Here is a 12359-nt window from a genome sequence, read left to right on the forward strand (position 1 = left end):
GCGGCGGCTGAATAGACGTGGGGGTGAAAAAAGGCCATTGAAGATGCAGTCCCCTAATTTCACTCTAACCGCCGTTTCATTTGTAAAATGGAGTTACATCGCCTGGTAGGCTGATGTAAGCCTGCGGCGGAGAATAAAGACTATTTTCGAAAAAGCACAGAAGGTTTTGTTTGCATTGTTGCCACCAAGTAATAACCACCAGCAGGCGATTCGCACCTAATTCATCTTTTACTCACCATAAACTTTGCCAGCTTTTGTGCTGGGCTGCCACAAAAATTACATTTTCCATTGTTAATTAAAAAAAAAAAAAAAAAAAAAAAAAAATCAGTTAATGGAAGGCAACACTTTAAAACAGGCCAGACAATTCCCCGAGTTTCATCACTTTGGTCTTCATCTCCAGAAAGCCTTCAGCCGAACGGAGGATCCAGGCTGCGGCCCGGGGGCAGATCAGGATGTTAATGCCTCTGGCTGGATGAAGAAACACTAATGTTACGGTGCTGCAGTGATTAACAGAGCCTCAAGGCGATCACCTGCTGGCGTGTGATTTCCAGCGACGGAGGAATCGGACAACGGATCATATCGCAGTTTAAGCTAGGCAAGGTATTGACAGCTAGCAGTGTTTTTCAATACAGAAACAACAGCACCCACTAGTGGCAGAGCTTCAAATGTTTCACATCTACAGTAAATATGAACACGTGTAAAAACTCTTATCTTATGTCGCATTAATGAAGTTTCCGCAATTGAAGATAATTGTTTTTGTACACAGTTTTACTGGTTCCAGCTTCCTTTTCCAGCATTTTCCAGACTTTTTTTTTTTTTTTTTAATTAATTAATAATAATTATTAATAGAATAGAAATGCTACATTGAGCACAGTGGGGAATTTTTTGAAGCCTTGCTCCACACCGAATAAATAGGAAGAAAGTTGAACATCGAATACGACAGAACAAAAATTAAATAAGTAATTTTAAACAACAATATGTCCAAGGTTTACCAATATAAGCACATAAAGGATGAAATTAACTTCCCCCCCAATTTTTAACCTCTTTTTCCTTTGTAGATTCAAGTAAATTGAGCAATTTCTGGGCACCATGCCACCGTTCAGGAGAAGAGAAAACACAGGCAGTGTCCTCCTCGGCATCCCAGAGGTCCACAGCTTCACATATGGCTCCTGCACACCACTGAGGCAGCAGAATCTGCCGCTGCCTGCTGGAGCAGCGGGTGGTCCGCAGCGAGTCAGCCCGCAGTATTTAATGACCTCTGAAATACCTCCTCACTGACGGCTTCGCATGTGGTATTGTGTGTTGGATGCAAAACACGTCGACGGGAGAGCAGACTGTATGAAAACAAAACTGAAGAGGCTCTTTTTTAGCTCCCTGGAAACAAATATAGCCGATGTCTCGAAGGCTATTTTATTTTACACTCGTGTTGTGTGTGCATACATGTGTAAGCCTAGCCAATAAATCCCAGAGTACACCCAGAACCACAGAGTCGCTTCGCCCCCCTCCAGACACGACCACCGACCAGAACCGGACAGATGCCCCCTTCTCAACCTCAACCCCCAGGCCCCGACAGCCGCAGGAAGCAGCAGAGCGACCGACAAGAATCCCTGTAGCCCCAGCAGGGCCGGCTGACGGCTCGCCTCCCGATGTCCCGACAGGTCTACCACGTTGACAGATGTTGTGCAGAGCTCAGCTGTGGTGGGCGGTGCCGCCGTGGACTCCGCTACCAACTGTTCCAATAACATACTAATTCCACGTGTGTACAAATGTACCTTTATGAACCCCGAGAAGCCCGTCTGTATGCTCAAGGCGTCATAATTACTATTTTACTGTGCAGCAGAGCACTGCCGCCGTAATGTACATATTCTACAAAGTCTTCATGGACGATGTGAACTGCTACAGTTCGGCTCTCCAGGTGCTTTTTTATATCACTGTTGGTCATTTATGGTCAGTTGTGTTGGGTTCTTAGCTCTTTCAATGAGTTTTGTCATTTCAAGCTGGTACTGCTATTTAATGTCATAGCATTTAAATTACAATAAACATGTTCAATCACTGAACTCTCTATAAATAGTCCCAATTTAGAGATGAAACCCAAGCGAAATCAAACAAGAAATGATTCACAACACAGATTTACAATTTATATGGTGACAATAAAAGTGGAGGGTTTGGCCACTGATCTATGACAATAAGCCAAAACAGACTTTAAAAAAAAAAAAAAAACAAACCTAGGATAGAGCTCAACCACCAAAGATATACATCAATCACTTTACTTTTTGAAATTAGAAATTCATAAGAATGGAAACATAAGGCGGCAAAATTGTTGGTCAACAACAACCTTAAAGTAATAACGTATAAACTCCCTGACTTAAATCAGGAAGGAAATCTAAAAACGTATTTTTCGTAAGTCTCACTGGTGCTTAAAGGTGCCTTAAGGAGTTTGCACGTTTTATGTGAAACAGCGCCCCCTGCAGGCCTTGGGCGTAATGCAGCTTAGTGAAAAACTCGTCCCTGTGGCTCGCGTGCACGGAAGAGAGGAACTCCTTCCTCGCTCGTTTAGAAGCGCTCAAGTAAGATTTAAGTTTCTTTTACCTGGTGGAGTCTGTGCTGGAGCTGTGGCAGTGCCAGAAGCCAGTCTTTTCTTACTTTCTGGAAGCTCCTGCTCAGTTGTTGCTCACTAAGCATCTGGCGGAGTAATGGCGGACAAAATGAAACCTAACAAGTCGGAGCGCGCATTACGTCATTCCTTTCAAATTCTCCCAAAAAAAATGCTGGTGCCGGACCGGCACTGTGACTTTCAAGTGACAATTTAGCGCTGTTAGAGGTACTTGTAATGAATATGTCAGGGCACATTGTACACATCATTAAAAATGTGTAACATATTTATGGTGGAAAATAAGTATTTTTAAGGTTGTAAAACTCCTTAATGCACCTTTAAGGTGCATTTATTGTTCTATGTCCAGACGTAGCAGCATTATCTTGTCATACAGTGACATCTAGTGGTCCCAAATGGTACGTGACAGTATATTTTCATTTATTACAGCATTTAGCAGCTTCTTTGTGAATGTAAATAGTTCTTCAGCACATGCACTAGTTGATGGACAACAACAGCGATGGTGGCCTCCAGAGTGTCACGACACCCCGTCCACCTGGTTGTTTTATAGTTGACACTTACTGGGGTTTGAAATCAAGATAAACAATAAACTCTGTGCAAAACCAACTCCTGATTTTCACCACTAATCTACAAATCCGTTTCCAGTTCACTTCCTGTTTGATCAGCGTCACAATGAACTTCACAATTTCCCCAAAATCTGCCAGAAATATCAATAAATCAAATAGAGGACGCCTCTCCCTGCTCCAAAGGCAAATTAGAAACAGGTTATCGTCTCCACATATCCGGTTACTTGCACCAGTATGAGGGTAAGTAGATGATGTTGTGACATTAGCCGGCCAGCTAACGTTAGCCACATGCTAATTTTCAGCTTTGTGTTTGTTTCCGGTGTTTTTAACAGTCATTTGTTTTGCTAACTGTATTAACTTTATGTCCCCAATACATATCTGTATTGTAACAGGCAATGCAGGCTTTCAGGACACACAAATTCTGTCATTTTTTTCAGTGTGTTAAACACCAGAAGAGACGTCAAACTTCAGCGGGGAAATGACAGTTAACACTGAGCTCTAAATGATTAATTACTGCTTAGAGCAGTTTTAACCTCTCTGATGAATTCAGTCGCAACTGTCAGACGTGACGAACGTCTCCGTCTTAAAATTTTTCAGTCACAGTTAAACGGCGCTCTGCCAGAACAGGAGGTCATTGCCGGGTGCAGCTGGTGTTGAAGTTTCCTCCTCTCTCATCTAAATCACCAGTGTCAACGGCAGTCTGATTCTTTTTCATTTATCTGTTATTTTTCTGCACTTGATCTCGAAACCTCCTTTACGCCTGTTTAAGAAGCAGGAGTGCTAACGGGCCGCGCTACAGGGACCACCGCAGTGTTAACCGTCCCCCTGAACTGTGTCGGTGAATGATGTTCTGCGCGGGTGGTCCGCCGCCGCTGCCGCCGCCGTCCTATTTTGAGGCGGGAAAAACCCGCCGCTGAGGCTGCTGAGGGATGTTGACCCGAAGGGCGCGCTGATGAAAGATTTCTCACGTCCAAACGCTGACAGAATTTCATTTTTGGATTAGATGTCACGAAGAACAGAGGTCGAGAGATGAATGTATTTTTTGCAGGTGAAGAAGAAACCTTTTCAACATGAGAAAAAATGCCTCCTTCACTGCATCAGTGATACCGCTTGCATTTCAATTGACTTGAATATGATTAATTCTTCAGTTTGTTACCAAAAAGATTTTGATGCAACTACCATGAAGGAAACATAATGCTTCTTTGACAACCCATTTAGGTGACGCTTCAAGTGAAAACGCAACATTTTCGCTTTTTTTTTTTTTTTTTTTAATATTTACCCCATTGACTGTATATTAAAGACAGACAAGGCTTACATGACGTCACCGATAGCGTTTTGAAATCCCGTTTTGAAGGTTTGAGCAGGACGTCTCCATATTGAACATCTGAAACCTTGCGTAGATGTGATTGGTCCGGCCTGTTACATGACCGCATCACATGGAGAGAGGAGGAACTGAGATTGGGTGATTTATGCAAAACGTTATCTCATAAAATAAAATCAACAGATGATGTAAATGAAAATCAGAGTATGCTCAAGACGACACGGTTGTAGAAACTAAATAGAGACCAGAACATGTTCTGAAACCGGGCTTTTAATATGTTTATTTGCACCGTGAAACTCAGCATTTTTTAATGGATTCCAATGAGACCCGGACTCTTTTTGAAACCAACATCATCGCCCCCTGGTGGATTTTCCCCAGAATTACAGCTTTTCTGCACTTACGCATTGGATTCATTTTGCACAACTGGAGGTTGGCGGCCGGTTTACACAGAAACGTTTTGAAAACGATCCAGTTCGCATGTTGAGCCACGAGCTCGGGCTGTTAGTTGTTTTTGTAATGAAGCAACACGCAGAGAACAACACACCGGGAGTCAAGAAACTCTTATGGTTTGTCATGTGTAGAACAACTGTTCACCACGATCATGAAGCACACCTGCTGTAGCCGCGTTTTTCGCCGTCTACACAGAGACAAAGCACCAGCATTTTCAGAAAATTTGCATTATTCAGTTCCTCCGAGCAGCACTGTCATGTAAACAGACACACAAAACACAACGGACGTTTTGCATTTTCACCCAAAAGTTTATTTGTGTCAATGGGGCCTTAGCAATATCTGTATATATACATGATAATCATGTGTTTACATGTCAGCAGGAAGTTACTGAACGTTTAGGATTACACCTGCTCAACAGTATGTAATAGTTTCATCACTGTTAAAAGAGATGCTCAGTTTAAACTGGCAAATCTGAAGGAAATGAGGTCAGATTTAAACACAAAGTGAAAACAGATTGTTTTAGACAGAAGATGAACTGAGGGGATTTATAAGAAATCGGCATGAAAAAAACACTCAGTTCTTTCCCCCAAAATATGAATCATAAAAACTACTCTAACATGTAACTTCAGACTGTCTATGTGTGACAGAAACGATGTGTTCAGGGACATCGAAAACACAAGGAAACTATGAAAACGTGTAAATGAGACTTAAATCAATGACACTGCCTTAATCACATGTAAATACATTTTGTTAAGTGCTTCTTCTTGAGGTGCTTTAAATTGTGCAAAACCAAACAAAACTACCCAGCAAACCACAGTCGGCGCGGCGGGGCGAGCGCACAGTGCATCAGAGCCGCACCGGGAAGCTGACGGAAACCAGCGAGTAGCTGATAACAGCCCCGTGCGAAGAACTTGGGACGCGTGCGGCCGGGCAGTAACTCCGCATGATGTGATATAACTGGGATGGATCAATACTAACACGGTTGAGCCTGATGCATCTGGCCAGGGCCTGAGTGCGTGTGTGTGTGTGTGTGTGTGTGCGCGCTGGGTTAAGCAGGATACGGCCGACTGAAGTAAATCCCAGCCCGCTTTTAGTCCAGCCGGCAAATAAATAAATAAAGAAATAAGTTGGCGGGAAGGGAAACAACAACAACAAAAAAAAAGTAAAGTTTCTGACCTTTTATGCAGCCAGTTTTGTTTGGGAAGTGCGCCGCTCGGATCGAAACCAAAAACAGTCTGATTGTTTTTTTAATTTATTCTCTGGGCCGTGGATGCAAAGCAATGTGCTTGGATCTCCAGGTGATGTAATGCAGAGAGAGAGCGGCCATATGTTCTCCTGTTTCACCAACAGTGAATCAACAGACAGGGGGACGAGGCGGCCTGCCAAACGGCCCGCCTGTTCAGGAATCCATATCCCTCACACACACACACACACACACACACAAACAAACACACACACACGCAGGCTGCTGTGACTAAAGGCAGCGGAAACATTTTGGTGATGCAAAGCAATAATTGGGACGCGGCCGCCGATGATACCGAGGTCTACCTGCAGGTACGGCGGCTGAGTGGGCAGGCCGAGCTGCCGCCGCCGCCACCGCCGCCACAGTCTCCATCAGGAGGACAAAAAAAAAAAAAAAAAAAAAGACCTGCTGAGGGACGGATCCAGGCAGACCCACAACACTCCCGTTACGCAACACAAAAGCCTGCAGTCCGCTTCCATACGGTCCCCAGGAAAACACGACCTTTATCCACGGTGACAATGTCAACACAGCCCGACCCCATGTGGCGCCCCAGGCGGGATCCTATATGGCGCCCTGCGTCCACCTGCGATTTCCATACGCCTACAGAACAGCGTTATTTTTAACCATTGTCTTTTATTTACAAGGCAACATATCACCTGATTTACACGGTTCAAATAACACAGAAAAAAATCAATATAAACTTGACTGTCATTACTGTGAATTATTGATTTGTAGATGCAAAAAAGCAGTAAAGTTATGATGAATAAAGGGATATTAATGATAATGTTCCCAACATTTAACATGCTTTAAGTATGACACTGTGAACAAGTGGGACTAAAAATGGGATGTATGAAAGAGTGAAAAGGGAAGAGGATTTTGATTAAAAACAGGAAAAACACTAACTAGCCTGATGTAAATTATTAAAACAAATCATAAAAGTGAAGAAGAGGCCAAACTAGACTCATGCAAAGGATTATGGGATATCATTTCATGATCAGTGTAGTCATCCCTGTTTGTTCTGCATTTCTGTGATTGTTTCACGGTCGGTGCCATGGGATTTATGGTAATTAGTTTTAAATTTAGACGTGGGGGAGGGGCACCCTCGGTTCATGACTTGTGTCTAGTCAACCACTTCCCAAGATTCCCGGGTCGACTTGAGATTCCTCAGTCTTCTGATGGCTTATACTTTAACTTGCTGGTCTCGTTTTAACAGACTAAATTGAGGCAAAACCTCCAAAACATGAACTACCTGTTCACTTCTGTGTTAAGATGTAAGTCCTGAACTGAAGACTCACAACCCTCCACTGTATTGATGACACTTCAGAAGCCTCATTTTAAAGGTTAAAAGTGTTTTTTTGCAGCTGCAGGTGAACTCCATTCAAACAGCTGAAACACCCAAAACACAACTGAAGTAAAACCACATGCAAGAGCAGCAAACATGCAATATTTTTTTTCTTCTTTCCACCACCGGCTTGAAGACGTACTGTATACTGGGACTTCATGAGAAGAAAGGCAGAAGTGGAACGAACAGCGTTACACAGCTCGAGTCTCCTCAACAGCGACGCCTCGGGGCGGATATTTACGTTATTAGTGTTTCTTTTTTCTTCTTTTTTAAGGACAAATAACCAAATGTGCCACTTTTAATGGTCTCATGGATATTAAACGTGGACGTCTTGAATTGAATGTTTCCAGGCTGTGAGTGTGTGTCTATGTGTGTGTGTGTGTGTGTGTGTGTGTGTGTGTGTGTGTGTGTGTGTGAGGTGATTTGTGAATGAGAGCTGCTGCTGACAGGCCGTCTGCCCGACAGGCTGCTCTCTCCGCGGGGGTCACACAAACCAGAGACCCTTCCACCTCCGGGGCCGACCCACGCCGCGTCCATACGCTCGCCGCCGGGGTCACTGGCGGCATCCCACTCCCCCCCCCACTCCCACACACACACACACACACACACACCCTCCCCCGCCCCCGGGCGGAGGTCCTCGCCGCTCACGACTGCCACGCCTGACACCCGGGCGCACGGCGTTCACGTGCCGCCGTCTCTGCCAACACGTTTTCCTGTGCACAAGCACGTGGGCAGGCGAAGGCGTAGACAGAGATGTAAACACACACACACACACACACACACACACACACACTGAGGAGAGTGTTTCCTTTCATTAACAGAGTCAATTTCCGCTCCCGTCGTCTCGGGCCGGCTGCCGGCGGAGAGGAAAGCTGCTCGCCGCTCGTGGCTCTTTTGACATTTAAGCCGGTGTCTCTGTGGAGGGAAGTCCCCCTGATTGATGGTGGGGGGGAGGGGGGCACCCGAGGGTCCCCCCCACCCAACGCTGCATGACTCGCTGGAATGTTGTCACCCCAATCCCTGCATACGGGGGGGAAAGAGGGGTGTGTGTGTGTGTGTGTGTATGTATGCGGCGCACATCCTCCACACACAAGAGGAGCGCCGCTGACATGACACATCTTAAATCATGCGCCGAGGAACCAGAGACTTATTGCCGCCGCAGAGGCATCCACTTAAAAGAAAAAAAAAAAAGAAGAAGAAGAAGAAGAAAGAAAAGAAAGAAGGAAGAAAGTGGATTTTCTCAGGGACGCGGAGTTTGATGATCTATGGCTCTGGGATGAGATCTGCTCCAGTAACAGTAATGCCGGTTCAGCACTTCCCACTGTGGGGAACGGAGAGCGGTTATTTCCTGCTTCCTGCTCAAACTGAAGCGGACGGTCACAATGAATTGGTTATATATTTGGAGCTGCTTCCTCAAACCCGGAGGGATGACCGTAATTTGCACGTTTCCGAGCCGGAGCGGCGTTCCCCCGGCCCTCCCGGCCTTCGGGGGCTCGTCGTCCGGCGTGCTTCAGAAGCTGCAACACACCTGACTCGAATTAAACAGTCAGCGACGGATTCCGCAGAAGGCCGGGAATGACCCATTTTAATGAAATCACACCAACTGGAGCAGAAAGAGCGCGCTGACTTCATACTCGCTTGGCGCCGGTAAAGGCGGCGTCCGCTTGGGGTTTCCCCCCCCTGCCCCCCCAAAAAAAAAAACAAGGTTCCAGGAAAACAATGCGTAACAGTTCATGGAGCTGCTCAGGATGAAGGGTTGGCTACAAGCTGATATCCAGCCATAAGGAGGTTATCGCCAAGTTCAAGGGCCACAAACAGTCCAGTTTCACCTTGAGTGGGGCGAATAGTTGCTATTATAACATTGAGTTTAAAGTTAAAAAGTTTTTCTTTCTTGTGGCGCAACGTCAAAAACCAAACAATTACAACTGAGAATGACTAAAATCTCAACATAAACCCAATTTTAATGATGTAAAATACAGTGAAATGTCAAAAAAAATCCTTTGTATTTTGCTTTTCGACAGCTCCAAAGCTGAAACTTTTTGAAAACGCTCCAGCTGTCTAGGTGGAAATGGAAGAAATTGTAACTTTTCTGAAACGTTTGTTAATTTGGTTTGTGTGTTTGGTTTCACTCTGAAAAATAAACAACTGCGCCCACAAGTGGCTCCACGTGAGAACTGCATCATTGCAAGCGTTGTAAACGGATGTCGTTTTTAAAAAGTTGCATTGCACATGCCGAAAACGATGCGTTATCGCTTGAAACGCTGTCGTCTTTTCACATAAAGTCTGTCTATGACAGTAGTTCTGAAGACTCTCTGCTTTACGCAGACGGTCTGTATCGCCTTTCTTCTTGTAGCTCGGGGCTCGGAGGAGCGACGAGGACGCCGCCGGCCGGCGAGGCTCTGGAGACATTTCACCTGCTACCAAGGACACTGTACGGCCTGACACTTGAGGGATGAGCCGCCCTCCGGCGACTCTGTAGCGGTGAGCGGCATGAATATCAATGTTGTCCTCCGCGGCTGCCGCTGCCCTTGGCCGAACAGAGAGACCTTTGAGGGGGTCCGAAAAACCTCCGTGTGGCGTTTCATAATGCTCGGGCACGCCGGGGGGACTCCGGGAAAGTGTTTACCGTGCCCCCGCCGGACGAGTCCAGAGGCCACAGCAGGGGGTCTGCTGGTGGCCACAGTCGGTCCGTTGTGCTCCGACGTCCAGCCTCGTGGAGAGCTCTCAGACGGGCTCGTCTGGAAGTCGCTGGAGATGCAGTGTCTGCGGCCGAGCGAACGTTTTGATTCTCACTGCCTGTCATCACTTATTGATGTGGAGCAGCAGCAGCTGGACGGACGCGAGGCGCGGAGCAGCCTCCCTGAAGGCCGCTTTACGCACCTGCTTCTCGGCCCATTCACAAACACCACTTACGCCTTTTTACGGCCGCCTCAATTATTGATTAATTTCTCGATCACTGTTTATTCATCCACAGACAAACAGCTTACTGCATGGATTTCACTTGAAATTAAAAGAGTTAAAATATCAGGAAAAAAAAAACATTAGTATTTATGTTGAACTGACCAATAAGTTGTGATTCTAAAAACATAAAGACGGTTTAATATTGCACTGGCCTGGTTTTACTTACAAATTGGTTGCAAAGTGGCCTGAAGTTGCTCATTTAAATGTACTATAAGAACCATAATAAGACACTTTTCTAGAATCTAGGGCTGTGTTTACGTCTGTCCATACACTCCCCATCTTCTGTTTATGTTCAACACCTTTAGCAAAATGTTGCTAATGTTGCTAATTTCCTATCTCATTCCAGCTACTTTTGTTACTTTCTCTGGTTGCACAGGAGCGATACTGAACAACACTGCTCCCACAGGTCGTCAGTGGTACTGCTCCACACAGCCGTCCTCGCCACTCTGCTCAAACCTTTGGCCTGTCGAGTCAAACGTCCCACAAGAAACGGTAAAACAAGCGATTCTCAACAAAAAAATTGAGTGAAATTAGCCAAACAAAGCTTTTCGAATAGAAAGCTCCACCCATATATTTTTGGAATAACTCCAACTAAACAGGCTCAGTGATTAGCACAGTCTACATGGGAAACACTCTGCTTCTCCAATAAACAATGGCTTCAGGGAAATATTCACGTTCTGTAACAGTTTTTTTTTTTTTTTTTTTTGCGATCTGTTGAAAACAAATTTACGCACCTATTCAAAAATTCATAAACTTAATAGTAGAATAGAAAATCAGCACATAAGATGGATGTTTTCAACCACAACAGCCATCTTTACTGCAGAGAGATGCTGAGGGTTTGTAATGTGCATCCTTTCTGAGGTGAAGGACAACTCTGACACACACACACACACACACACACACACACACACACACACACACACACACACACATACAATATGACAATACCCCACTGCACTCTTTTCCGTGGGGGCCTTTCGAGGGAAGGAACTCCCCCGCGGAGGTCAGCGTCTGACAACAGACTGCCAGAAGAAAGAGAGAACAAACCCCGAGCTCCTCCTTTGTGACGGAGGGAGACAGTAGTAAGACGTGACTTCCACAGAGGCCGCCTCAGGTCTCAGCTGGGAGCTTTACACTGAAATCAGTTCAAAAAAATCACACAGATCTCTGCCTCAGTCTGACACGTTTCTCTGGAAAAGAACGCATGAGACACACAAAGCAGCACCCTCCACATCACATATAATCACACTGATCAATCGATCCCAGACTCCTCGGTGTGCTCAGAAATGTGTTGGACTCATCCACGGAGCGATCACGCAGACGGTGAGCAGAGAGGGAAGAAAACGCTCTGTTGTTGTGGAGTGTTTTTTCGCAGCAAAGCGAGCCTGGGCTGTCCTCAGATGCCCCCTAATCCAGGCAGCGAATGAGAGGAGGATTTCAGGGCAGCACGGCTCATCCACACACTCAGCCACTTTCCTTGTTTTTTTTTGTGTGTGTGGACACAACCTCGCTGCATGTTTATTTGATTTCAATTAGAATGAAAAAGATAAAAAGCAAATAGTGTGGCTAAAAAAGCCAAATATCTAATACTGGGGGAGGGCTCAGATTATCCATTTGGCCCAGATAAAATAAGTGGCATCCAAATCAAGCCAGCAATTTAAGCCCAGTTCCCATTATGTAATATTATTGGCGATTTGATCCGTTGCTGCTTACCAGAAAAAAAGAAAAAGAAAAAACGCCCTGGACGGCTCCGTTTCTCAAGCATGATGTCATGGTGTTTTTTGGTTGTTGTTTTTTTTTTTTTTTTTGGGACATGTGCCTTATTCCATTTAGAAAATCGAATATTTTAGACAATACCTGCCTAA

At 45.2% G+C, this 12359-nt stretch overlaps 1 protein-coding gene across 1 annotated transcript in view; it reads right to left on the reverse strand.

Moving 5' to 3' along the window:
- hivep3a (HIVEP zinc finger 3a) overlaps window positions 1-12359 on the reverse strand; it is a 33813-nt gene that overhangs the window by 20368 nt on the left and 1086 nt on the right. The window lies entirely within an intron of this gene.

Source organism: Salarias fasciatus, chromosome 22, assembly GCF_902148845.1.
Source record: "Salarias fasciatus chromosome 22, fSalaFa1.1, whole genome shotgun sequence".
Lineage (NCBI taxonomy): Eukaryota > Metazoa > Chordata > Actinopteri > Blenniiformes > Blenniidae > Salarias > Salarias fasciatus.